This window comes from Rosa rugosa, chromosome 2 (genome assembly GCF_958449725.1).
Source record: "Rosa rugosa chromosome 2, drRosRugo1.1, whole genome shotgun sequence".
NCBI classification, from domain to species: domain Eukaryota; kingdom Viridiplantae; phylum Streptophyta; class Magnoliopsida; order Rosales; family Rosaceae; genus Rosa; species Rosa rugosa.
Window position 1 is genome coordinate 48,923,913 of NC_084821.1, and position 13,942 is coordinate 48,937,854.

A 13,942-nucleotide genomic window follows, 5' to 3' on the forward strand; every position below is an offset into this window, starting at 1 on the left:
AGGGTTGACTTTTTATACGTTTAGATTCTGTGAAAACTTCCTTCACGAAAGTCATAGAGAGCGTCGATACGAGTTCATGCATAGGTGGAACGCGAAAATTGGAGTTCGTATGAAGAAGTTATCGCATTCCGAAAAAGTTTCCATTTTTTATAAAAGGACGAAAGTTTCAGAAATTGCAGAAAACCCCAGGTTTCCATTTTGGGAAACCCGAGCTTCTCTCTCTCTCTCTCGACCGGAAATCGCCCTCTCTCTTCTTCTGGCCATTTCTTCCTCCTCTGGCCACCTTTGGACGTGAAATTCTTGGGGTAGCCTCGCCTCGACCTTGCGCACCTCCCCGTGGCTGCCTTGCAACCTATCTCGGCCTATAGCCGCCGCAGCAACGAAAACCCGATTCGACCTCAGTTTTGGATCAACGCGGTTTTCTCTCTTCTCCGGCCAGCATGGCTCGAGTTGCTAGGCATTCTAGGATCGCATAAAGCCGCTGATCATGCTGCTAGGAGGATCGAACCTGGATTGAAGTGTAGCTGGAGAAATCAAGCTCGCCGGAAAACTGGGAATTTTCCTATTTCACCAACTTTCGGGGGTAGGTTTTCAACCCTTCTTACTTTGATTCAGACCTTGAGCTAGTTATGAAAGTTGTTCACCATGTTGAGAAGAAGAGATGCATATAGGTTTCACCACCATTCACGGTGGTTGGCGGCGGCAGCCTGTGGCGGTGGTTTCCGGCCACCCCTGGAACAGTTTCTATTCCTCTTTTTATTCTCCACATCGATACGATCATTTCGATATATAGTTTGTAAATTTCGGAAATCGTATGAGCAAGTTATGAATTTTCAAAGTTTTAGGGTTTTTGGTTCGATCGGTTTTCGATCCGAGAGGATTCGACCGTCCGATTGACATGTAGTTTTGATATGTTGATCGTATAAGTATTCATGAGACCTCGGGTGGTCTCGGATGAAGTTTCGCGTCAATCGGCATTACTTTCGGAATTTTAGGGCAAATGGGAGTTCGAAATATAATCATTTTCAATTCGTGAACTAAGTTTAGATCGTATTGTACTTAGGTGATTGACGGAGCGTATTTGATCCCTTATCTGCAGTGAGAAGACGCAGCAAGATTTAGAGGTGAGTAAATCTCACGTGGTTCATTTACGAACTGAGTTATTTAATTGTCGGAATTGATTGATAATTGTAAATCATTTTCGAAAATAAAGATTTGTTTGAAATAATATGAACTCGATCGACTGAGTTCATAGGGCTACGGCTCACTGGTAAAAAAATGAATTTAAGTATAAAATGAATTTCTTGGTTTTAATACGTATAAACTATAGTTGGTATTAGTGGTCATTCCTGCATGAATGACTACGTATATATATATTTACGTGGAATATATATATTGGATGGTGTGACATTGGTGAAGTAATGATTGAGAGTTGATTGAATTGTTATTTTGAGCATTTCTCTTACGAGCATACAATTACCATGATGTGTTGATTATTGTGTAAAAGTGTGTTTTACTTGAGGAAAGTATTTGAGTCAAGTGGACTTTCAAATGTTCAGTTGAGTATCGTTTATCACATTGGTGATCGAGGCAAGTATTATCATAAGGCTGAACCTCGGCCGAGGTGACAGGTTACGATTCAGTTAGAGCTCTAGTCTATCTGCCAATGTACTTCTTGGGGAATAACTTTGAGTTATTGTGTGCTCTTGAGTACAATATACTTCTTGGGGAATAACTTTGAGTTATTGTGTGCCCTTGGGTATATTTGTTTAAAAGAGAGTGTCGGTGTCATTTCTTTTGTCGTCCATGTGGGACTTGATTTCGAATGAATTGTGGAGGTGACGTTGGTTGCTTTAATTTGATTTTGGGTTGAAAAATGATTAAACTGAGATTGTTTTAATGTAATTTCCTGAACTAAACTATAAGCAGGAGTTGCTTTGATTTGAATTGTGTGATTTTAGGTGATCGCCTGAACTAATTCTCTATGCAGGGATTACTAATTTTTACCGAGTGTGATTGTATGTTTGGTTGTGTTTTGTGGAGTTAAATGTTGTTGCTTTAATTTATCTCACGAGTTGAGAAATTATAAGCATGCGTGACGTGAGTCATTTTAATTGAGTTTACTCACACGAGCTTGCAAAAGCTCACCGGGTTTGTTGTTTCAACCCGGTGCACTATTCCATGGTGTAGGGGTTATTGTGCAGGTCGGAGTTACAGTCGTCGAAGCTGAAGTTTTATAGTTGTTGTAGCTTGGACGTAGAACTGTATTTTGTTTTAGTCTTCCACTGTGTAGAGAGTTGGTGAGCCGGTTTACTTATTGAATTGTTGTTCAGTTTAATTTGTAAACACTTGGTGACGTGATATGTGACTCTAGAGAACGAGTCGGTATTGACAGTTGTGAGTTCGATTTGTGTAGTTGCTTAATTTATATGAAAAATTTTATGTTTATTCTTCTTGTGCTTGTTGGGTTTTCGCATTTCGGATTTGAATTCCTTTATTCAAAATTCAGGGCGTGACAGAAGCCTTGCTCCACAAGGCGAGCTTTGTATCTTACAACCTCATTTCCCTCATTACGCTTTCTAACGAATACCCATTTATGTCTAACTGGCTTGGTGTTAGGCGGTATTGGCACGATTGGCCCAAATACCTTTCTTTTCGCTAGAGAATCTAGTTATGCCTGAATCACATCTTTCCATTTTGGCCAATCAGCTTTACGTTGGCATTCATCAACAGAGCGTGGTTCGATGTCATCGGTCTCAATAATCTCATGCGCTATTGAATACACAAATACATCATCAATGATGATGAAGTTTCTTTCTGACGTCCCATGTACACTAGTGTAATTCATAGAGATCTCCACATTCTCAGGGATAGGTTCTAACGTTGAGGCATCACCCAACGATGTCTTTTGGATATAACCATAATCCGGAACATTCTCATGGGACGGATTTTGAGTATAGATGATGAAATTATTTGTTTGTACCTCATTCGCCCTCTTTCTAGGGCGAGTATCCTTCGAACTAATAGGTCTACCGCGCTTCCTCGAGGGACCTACGGCCATAGACGCCACATCACTGCTAATCTGGGCAGTGTGCCATCTTCTGGTTCCTCAGGAGCGACATTACATCTAGGATTTGGGACATCAATCCTTGCAGGCACATTTGCAGCAGATATATGTGATCTCGTCACTTTGGCAATATTAGAAAACGCATCAAGCAGAGTATCTGCTACGCTCTGAAGTTCGATAATTCTTCGCACTTCAAGTTCAAATTGTGCGGTACGGGGATCGAGATGAGACATAGGGGGTACAGACCATGACAATTCCTGTCATTCCTGCTGAACATTGATGTTCTTATCTCCCCTTAACGACAGGAAGACTGTCTCATCAAAGTAACAATCCGTAAATCTAGCGGTAAAGAGATTGCTTGTCAAGGGTTCTAGGTAGCAGACGATAGTCGGGGCTACATATCCAACATATATGCCCATTCGTCTCTGTGAACCCATCTTAGTACGTTGTTGATGCGGCTAAAATAGCCTCACAATTTAACTCTGCAAAATGTAGTTGTCAGTATAGGATAAGCAGGGATCGTTCAGTCCGAAGATTGTAGGGTACACCTACACAAAAAGGTCAAGTAACAAATAAAAGAATAAAATGGGAGTTTTGAGATTTGGTTCCTAATCTACTTAAAATAAAAACAAAACAAATAAAACTATATACAATGATCGACTTCCCTAAACTAGACCAATACCACTCAGAAATTACTAAGTGTAAAAACAGAAAATTCATTTTAACATGCTACAAAAACATGCCCATCTTAAATGCCTAGATAAGAGCCCAAATGAAAAGCCTTAGCGGATCAATCCATTTATCTAATTTGTTCTAATGTAGGCTTAGATCGGAAAAGTCCTTACCAAGCCTAATACTACTAATTTTCGAAAACACTTAGCGTAATTCTCTTAACTAGTAGTATTATCTAACCCTCGAATCAACTCACACGTGCAAATTAACCATTACACATAGAATTTAACACGTAATTTCTAGAATCGTCTAACCATTGAACATGGTTTTTACCATTTTTTAGAACTAATTGCTACTTGTTTAACTTAGCGCCTTAACAAATAACAATTACTCTTGGCAAATTAAGCAAACACACAAAAACTCTCACCATTATTCTAGCATGCAAACTTATGAACCTAACTCTGAAAATTACCTAAACACATAAAAGGACACAAGATTGTAACATGCATCATAAAAGAATTCTCGAAATTAACTCAATAATAAACTGAAAATCTCAAAAATATTAATAAAAATATTCTGAAAATTTCATGTCTCCAATTACACAACTCACAAATCCAAACCCACAAAACCGAAACAAAAATTGTAAGTAGAGTCATAGTTACACTTTGAAGCGTTTTCCTTAGCGGCTTGGCAACAAGGTGATGAACTCGTCTCTGCTATGGTGGTGGAGTGTCCTTGACTTAGCGCCTAGGAGCTTCGTGGATTGATGGATGGGTGGTGGTCACGGTCTTGTAGATGATGGAAGTTTGAGGAGTGAATTGGGCAGAGTCTCGGAAAAGTTTTTGGCAAGGAAGTGATAGGCCAGGAAGTGATGATAATTCTGGTCTGGACGTTGCCTATTTATAGGGGAGCATTGGTTGGCTTTTGTCAATCATACCCTTCATCATTTGGACGGATGGGATTGCATCATAATTTCTTTAATTTCCAAACTGAAACGTCTCCTTTATGGCCTTAATTCCTCTCATAATGGGGTCTTTTAATAAGCTGAAACGTCTTTCTCTTATTTATTTTCCAGTTGAAACATCTTTTTCCTTTATTCCCCAACTGAAAACGTCTTTCTCCTTTATTTCCCTTCTTCATTGCTTGGTCAAACATCTTAAATGCTTTATTTTATGACTCTATCGTTGTTGTTTCCAAGACTCCCACCAGGCAAGGTTTCCTACAACAAAGAGGAGAATATCAGAATTTTTTAGAGAAAATAAAGGGAATTAAAATGTAAAGACCGCAAAAACGTCGACAGTGAGGAATCTTGATCCAGCTAGGATTTTTCATTAATTTTGCGTTTTTCCACCTATTTCACACCAAACACTCAACAAGACTCTCAAAATGATTTAATGACTCAAAACACGAAACTAAGGGAGAAACAAGGCTAAAATGGGGCACATACTCAATAATATCGTCGCACTTTGTGCTCCTATCAGCTGTGGTGGCATAATAGGCACATAAATGGCACACCCAAAGATGCATAAGTGCGAGATATCAGGTTCGTACCCAGTCACTAGCTGTAACGCAGAATAAGGGTGGGTGACAGTGGGCCATAGACGAATTAGCGTAGCTGCGTGCAGTATTGCATATCCCCAAGTGGAAACAAGGAGATTGGTGCGTATAACCAATGTCTGAACTATCATTTGCAGTCTTTTAATGGAAACTTCCGCGAGACTATTTTGAGTGTGTATATGAGGAACTGGATGCTCAACATATATCCCTATTGACATGCAATAGTCATCGAACTTTTTCGTTGTAAATTCCCCAGCATTATCAAGTCGAATTGACTTAATAGGGTGGTCCGGGTAGTGAGCCTATAGACGGATAATCTGGGCTAGGATTTTAGCATATGCAACATTTCTAGTGGACAAAAGCGCGACATGTAACCAGCGTGTCAATGCATCAACCAACACCATAAAGTATTTAAAAGGTCCACAAGGTGGTTGAATTGGTCCACATATATCCCCTTGGATTCTTTGCAAGAACGGAATGAGTATTTTTGGATCCTTTATGTAGGACGGTCTCGGTCCTAATTTCCCTAAGGAACAAGCTTTGCAAAATGAGCAAGGAGCCTTAGAAGCAACCAATGAGGATTTTGGTTGGGCTTGAACGTCTGAAGCGCTATTAGAAGCAAAATTGGTGACTACATCACCATTCATGGCGTCGTGGCCATAAGAAACATCACCCATGGCATCATGACCATGGGGGACGCCAACCATGGTGTTATTAGGGGGACCACGGCGGCGCCAGAGGCAGCAGCGGCGACGGTCACACTTAGTCCAGGAACCAATCTTTGATTCTTGCTTCGTTTTGCTCGAAAGAATGGATGTCTATGTGAAGTCTTTAGTATATGGATCATCGTATCACAACCAGGATGTCCTAGTCGATCATGCCAAAGCAAATATGTGTCAGAATCTAAGAGATCTTCTCTTATCACATTATTGGATTCAATAGGTCGAATTGTAGTGACATAAAGTCCACTAGATTGACACATCAGCTTCCCTAAGATGCGCTTCTGTCCGCAATCATTAGAGGTAATGCAAAGGAACTTTTTTCGGTTCTCTGTATGCATTTCCACATAGAATCCGTTGGCTCTGATATATTTAAAGCTCAATAAAGTTCGATTTTCCTTAGGACCATAGAGAGCTTATGCAACAATAATCAAGGTGCCATTTGGCAAGAGGAACTGGGCCATTCCATGTCCTTGAACCAATCCTGATGGCCCAGCCATCGTAGTCACAGACGAATATGTAGGAAACATCTCCAAGAATAATTGCCTATGGCGGAGAATGGTGTGCATATTCGCACTATCCACAAGACATTTCAATTATCCAGAATTCATTCCTAAAAGAAAATCTCATAATTAAAATGGAGTCATAATGAAAAGAACTCGAAATTTTATTCATAAGCCAATGGAATTAGGTCATTGTCTCTTTAACCAAAGAAAATCTAATCTAAAAGCAAGCTAATGCAAAACAATGGTAGTGGTTTGGCTTCTTTCGGTAACTCCAAAATAAATGTGACCAGATGAGTAGAGAGATGTCGGTGGAGCAATGCTCGCTTAAGTACCACTAATGTCAAGACCTTCCTAGACATCGCACTTACTTTGTATGAGTCTAGTTGAAGAAAAACTAAACCAACGGCATACTACAAAATTATATGCACTACTAAAAAGAATTCCAATTGCTTCGGCTTTTTACTTCGGCATCCATTTCCGTCGCAATTGATCACCAATTGCAAAGGCACTTTTATTATTAGCAACGGTAAATCTTTACCGTAGTAAGATTTGTTATTAATCGCTACGCATTTTCGTGTTGCCGTCGCTAATATAAACATATCTTTTTCTTTTTTTTTAAACCACCTGACTCTCACTCTTCTCTTCCTCACTTGTCCACCACTCCCTTCCCTTTGTTGATCACAGACCCACGCCCAAGCTCAACTCCACTGCGCCGCCACGAAGCCCAAGGAGGCCAAGCTCTAGGGCGACCGCTTCAAGGAGGGCCTCACCGACGCCGTTGAGAGCTTCACCAACGCCGTCAAGCACTTCACCGAGTCTATTTCCTTGCTGCACCGCCACAAATAATCCACCAAGCCATTGAACTGCGGTAGGAACCCGTGGCCGAACAACAGCATTGTCGATCCTCGCCGCCGCCGAATCACACAGACGACCAAGTAGGGTCGTCGAAACATTCCAATAATAAAGCACGCCCAACGACTGTAGCCGTAGCGCCATTGCGTTTGGATCGCAGCCGAATCTGGAGGGCCTCCTCGTCTGAGCATCCCGCCCTGTCCCAGACATCCATGTCCTCGGCCAAAGACGACTTTGAATAGCCTTACTAGTTTTGGTCCTAATCGGCAGTTGCACACCATTAAAGCTCCACCATCCAGCGTCCTCATCTCGGCCTGCACTCCTCCTCAAACCTTCACCGGTGGACTAATACTGTAGACCTACTCGTCCGACGACAAAGTCCGAAAGACGTGCCGCCAGACGGAACATGGGAACAAACTGTTCGACTCCTCTTCGAAAAAAAAAAATTGCTCTTACTTCGCTCCGAATAATGCGGGAATAGACGCTCCTTTATGCAAAATGGGTTTTGAAAAAGAGAAATTTTATTTGCACATCTTTATTTATTTAATACACACTCCTTTATGAATTTATGTTTCCCACCTGCAACAACGACAGTTGCCCCTTTCTTCTTCTCTCTTTCTTAATCTAGTAAACTGACTAAACATTTTTCGATACAAATAAACTGACGGAAGGTTATTAAACTAATAGTACTAGGATAATTGAATATCATATATTCATTATGTAAGAAAATTAAACAAAAATAACAAATATTAGGTGATTTTGATGAAATGAAAAATAACACATGCCTTGGCATCAACAAATCAATTGTAGTTGATTAACCCATCTAAGAAAAAAAGTGGGCTGAAACTATTGTGAATTGCAGATTATTGCTAATTATGCCAAGTATAACTTAAAAATGCAGGTTGCTTGGATTGATAATTCACTTGCAAGTTGCAGCAGAGGCGCATGATTTTTTGTTTTTATTTTTAGTTAGAAAGAAGGAGAAAATTGGAATTAAAAGTTTTATAAAAAGTGGGATGTACTTAAAAAAATAAGATGTGTAGATAAAATCACCCTTTGAAAAAATCTCTCTGTAAAACGTTGTAAGACGCAGCCTTAATTCACAACGATATGAACTCGGACATTGCAAATGCCAATATCAAAAACAAATATAAGCGGATTAGCTAGACAAAACATACTCTTGTTTCTCCCATGTACAGCACAGGAATTTCTTTGATCACTTGGTTCGCATAGCTCAGAAAGAGTAAGGTTATCGAATTGAGAGTGTCTGAACCCAAAATAAAATTTTCGAGGGTCACACCTCACTTGAAGATTTGAACCTTCAAAATGAGCTCCACAGTCTCTAATTAAGTACAAGTTTTGCATTTGTTGGTGGAAAAAAACACCTCTAGAACAGTTCTCCATTTACCTTGAGTTGGTTTTTGGGTTGACTGCTAGCTCAGCCTACGACTCTAGTTACATTCAACATAAGTACATGTATAGCCATCATTTACTAAATCTCTTTCAAATTTTCAATATGAATATTGTTGATCAAGACAGTCGAATCAATTTATCCAAATATATTGTTTCTCTTTACAGATTTTGGCAAAATTAGCTTTAGCTTTTTGAAATTTGGCCATACTTTTGTTCTTGCCAGCATCGACTGGATACGCTGGAGTATGAAGTGGCTGAAATGATTCAAATGTCCCTTCAAATGAATAACAAGCTCTTCAAGCTGGAGCTAAGAGCATCTCCCATGGTAGGCTAAAAACCTATTTATGGCCTTCACCCCCCCCTCCCACCGTAGGCTATATCCCAAATGCCAAGAAAAAAATTTGGCATTCTCAAATATGCTAGGCCAAATTTGGGCTGAGAATTGGTAAGCCAAATGTTGGACCCGCTGCCTTTTTGTTTGTTTGTTTCATTAATAACATGAATTTTACATTTAAGAAAATTCATTTTTCCTATATACATGGGTTATTTATAATGTTACTAAATATTAAAATTACATCATTGTAAATATCTTATTGAGATCTTCAATATGAGCACAATATTTGATATGTTTAGAATTTTTAAAATAAATGTGTAACCATTAATTTTTATGATATACTTATTTTCATTTAATTAAATCGACTAGTTTTATTGATAGCCTCGTCAAAACCATACTCGGAAATATATTCTGAGCTGGGAAAAAGAGTACTAGTGACAAGACCCGCCCCGAATTTCACCTTGAAATCCGAGGTGGCCCTGTGGGGCCCACCTTAGGGATAGCTCTACCAAAAATTCGGCAGAGTCACCCCTAAAATGGACTACCCAAAAACCTGTAAACACACAAAAACACTTCAAGCAAACCAATCTTATACTCCTGGAGCCACCCTGCTCCCAATTTCCAACAACTCCACTTTCACAAAACACAAAACTCAACAATACTAATGTCAAAGGTTATCAGAGCAATACTACTATACACAGGGATATAAAAAGAAGAGTAAAGGATCAAGGGATCCTACACTGCGGAAGTAATGACAACTATGCCTCAAATGTCATGTACGCCCGACCTCCACTAATTCGCCTGCACACTGGGCATTAGAAACCGAAAGGCCCAGGGGAAAGTTGACGAAAAACGTTAGCGTGAGTGGACAAAAATAAACAATTTAAAAGAAAAAGGATTTCATACTTTCCCACATTTATTTCATTAAAAACCGATGCATGCAGCAATTAGAAAACACATTTAGCTTTAAATCCAATGATTTCAAAACGATAAACCGACTAGCCTCGCTAGTCACAACATTCAAAAAAATAGATCGTAAAACCGAAATCTCGTTTCTCAAAAAGATAAGACCAGCCCTGCTGGCTACAGTGAAAATCAGACTAGCCCCGCTAGTTAAGCAACGATAAGATATGGGGAAGAAGTATCACCATACGAAAGAAGGGAGCCTCCCAGGCTCGGGTCGGAGTGTCCCACACTCTGGAGCATCCCATGCTCTGCTCTTACTCACCCACGAACACATAGTAAGCAGGGAGGAGTACTAATAGGCTAGCTAGCAATAAATATGACGACCCAGGTATGGTGGGTTAAAATCATACGAAAATCGAAAATCAGTAAGGCTTCCCCATAAGTCCCGCGAATAAAACAAAAACACGGGTACGATTCCCAACCGTACCCGGAAATTCTCGATAAAAAGTCACATAAATCAACAGTGTGTCCCACACGCTAAAAGAGTAATTAGATCATCATCAAGACATTCCCAAAGCCAAAACCGAAGGTCGATAAATAAATATGAAAACTAACTCCATCGAAATCTCATTTCGAAAATCTCTTATAAAATCTCAAATCGACGAATAGAAACATAATATAAGTAGTATAATTCCGGAAATCACCTCGGAAATAATTCGTCGAAAATCATGCTTGCAAATAAAAGTCATATATCGGAGATACTTATCGAAGGCTCAAAATCCATTTCCGAAATTAAATCATAAATCCAAATCCGAGCATAATAAGTTCATATCCGAAACTCAAGAAAAATCAATGTCAAATTATAATCCAAGACAAAATATCATGCTCGATAAATAAAATGATAATTAAATTAATCAATAATTTCAAGATAAATGCATGCATCATTATTTAAAACAAAAGTCCACTCACAGTACTATTGGGCGACCACGTAAACGAGTTCCTTCATCTAGCCATAGCTCACGACATTGCCCTGTACACAATTATATTTTCGTAAACGGCAATCCGATAAAATAATTACAAACCTAAACGAAACCTCGAAAATCCCTATCTCCATTACTTCTCAAATTCAACCCAAATCACACCCACAACACCAATTCCCCAATTTACATATTCCACAACAAAAACGAGGGAAATCCGGCAGTCGGATTTCCCACAATTCAATCACAAAACTTCAAACTTCGGAAATTCACAAATAATTTCAAACTCCTCCATAATTCACCAAACTTCACATACAAGCTCTACAACATTTATAGGATTTAATGGACTAAAAACTGGAATTAAAACAGTGCCCTACACGCCTCCACGCGCCGCCCACAGTGGCAGCGCGTGGGCCCCACGCGCCGGCGGCCACCACCTCCGATGACCACCAAATTTTGGCAGCAGCTTCATCTCAACCATCCAAACAACTTCCTCAACTACAACAATTTCAGAAAGTGACCGGAAGTACCTCAACAATTAAGGAGAAGCTTGAACCCGATTTCGTGAATAGTGACCCAAAACTTCCCGCCGTCAGTTCTTTCTCCCTAGTGAGAATTTCAGCTAGAAGCCTTGAGGGAAGATGATCAGTGACTCGAGGCGCTCCTAATGGACCTGGTTTCACCGCCGGAAGTGGCCGAAAAATGGAGAATTTAGCCGGAGACCAAACTGCTACAATAACGGTTTTTGGCCAAAATTGATGGTTTTCCGGCCAAATCGCCGTGAACCATGGCCACAGCCGTGTAGAGGAGGAGGAGGCGGTCCTAGCCCAGTCGGTGTTGCATCAATTGGACGCCGGACGGTGAAGAAATCGGAAAAAGAAGAGAAAAAGCCGACGTGAGGGAAAGAGAGATCGGGGAAGAGGAGAGAGGAATGGCTGGGTAGAAATCTGATCTACCCACAGTAAATTCCTATATATATACTAATTACCATAAACAGTAACTTTCGTATTTCGCTTATAACTTTCGCATACGAACTCCGATTTTTACGTACCATATATGGACGCGCTCGGTTTAACGTCATCTACAACTTCCATGAAGATCATTTTCTCAAATTTTGACCCGAACAAAAAGTCAACTTTTAGGGCCACTAAAAGTATCGAAACAACGTAAAAAGTGAAAGTAGTTGTCGTTTACCGTCCAAATGACTAGTAAACAGGTGAATTTAGGTTCGGGACGTTACAACTAGAATGTGAAATATATTGATAGCCGTTTTTTTTTTGTCATTTTCAAATTATAGCCGTTTATTACCGCTATTTACAACTATCATTATATCATTGATTAGAAAAATAGCCGTTTTTTTGTCATTATCAAATTAAATTATAGCTGTTAGATGTGATGATATTTGATTTTGGCCTACAGAATTTGGCCTACGGTGGCAGCACTGTTTTTTGTTGGTAGGCTAAAAAAACATATTAAAGGGAATATTCTGTTTTTGATAGGCTAAAACCATTTGGCTTTTAGCCTACCATGGGAGATGCTCTAAGATGGCCTTCACCCCCCTCCCATGGTAGGCTAAAAACCTATTTATGGCCTTCACCCCCCTCCCACCGTAGGCTATATCCCAAATGGCAAGAAAAAAATTTAGCATTCTCAAATATGCTAGGCCAAATTTGGGCTGAGAATTGGTAAGCCAAATGTGGGACCCGCTGCCTTTTTGTTTGTTTGTTTCATTAATAACATGAATTTTACATTTAAGAAAATTCATTTTTCCTATATACATGGGTTATTTATAATGTTACTAAATATTAAAATTACATCATTGTAAATATCTTATTGAGATCTTCAATATGAGCCCAATATTTGATATGTTTAGAATTTTTAAAATAAATGTGTAACCATTAATTTTTATGATATACTTATTTTCATTTAATTAAATCGACTAGTTTTATTGATAGCCTCGTCAAAACCATACTCGGAAATATATTCTGAGCTGGGAAAAAGAGTACTAGAATGTGAAATATATTGATAGCCGTTTTTTTTTGTCATTTTCAAATTATAGCCGTTTATTACCGCTCTTTACAACTATCATTATATCATTGATTAGAAAAATAGCCGTTTTTTTGTCATTATCAAATTAAATTATAGCTGTTAGATGTAATGATATTTGATTTTGGCCTACAGAATTTGGTCTACGGTGGCAGCACTGTTTTTTGTTGGTAGGCTAAAAAAACATATTAGAGGGAATATTCTGTTTTTGATAGGCTAAAATCATTTGGCTTTTAGCCTACCATGGGAGATGCTCTAAGTTCCTTATATAAGATTATTAGTGGATGACATAAAACCCAGCACAGGAGAAAATTGTCCTGCAATTTTGCATGATGAGCTGCCTTCTATATATGATATATCTATGGAATTCCATGTCCACCTAATTCATCTTTTGGTGTTTTGCTTTGTGAATTGTTTTGCATACCCACATGAAAACAAACGAAGCAATCGATCCTGGATGACAATCTAAGCAAATATATATGTGGAAAAGTCCCATACCATTAATTATATATCTAGCAAAAAATCAAATGAAGAAAAACAAGAATGTACAACTGTCTTGAGCATGACCATGGAAAACTTGAATGGCATACAAAAAATCAGCCAAGAAAATTGTGACGCCAGTTTATCTACATCATAGTATATGCACCAAGGAATTATCTGGAATCACTGGTACGAGATATGTGAGATATATAGCTTTCATTTCCAGACTAGTAAATGGGGCTAGTTCATAGTCAAGGCACCCATATCCATGTAGATAACTAATGGATTAGAAATGGCCTCGTACCGTTATGGTTTCTGGAAGCACAAAGTTGCTTAATAGTCAATACACCATTCAAACAATTTTGCAAATGGCAAAAGGAAAAAAAAACACAACAGCAACATTAAAAATATAT

The 13,942-nt window shown here is 39.1% G+C and overlaps 1 long non-coding RNA gene across 1 annotated transcript; it reads right to left on the reverse strand.

The window, feature by feature from the left end:
- Nucleotides 1–9,690: 9,690 nt before the first annotated feature.
- Nucleotides 9,691–11,934, reverse strand: LOC133727790 (uncharacterized). Its single transcript, XR_009855357.1, has 3 exons — nucleotides 11,534–11,934; nucleotides 10,996–11,056; nucleotides 9,691–9,928 (listed from the first exon to the last, which is right to left on the reverse strand). It is a non-coding gene; the product is annotated as an uncharacterized LOC133727790 (long non-coding RNA).
- Nucleotides 11,935–13,942: the final 2,008 nt, after the last annotated feature.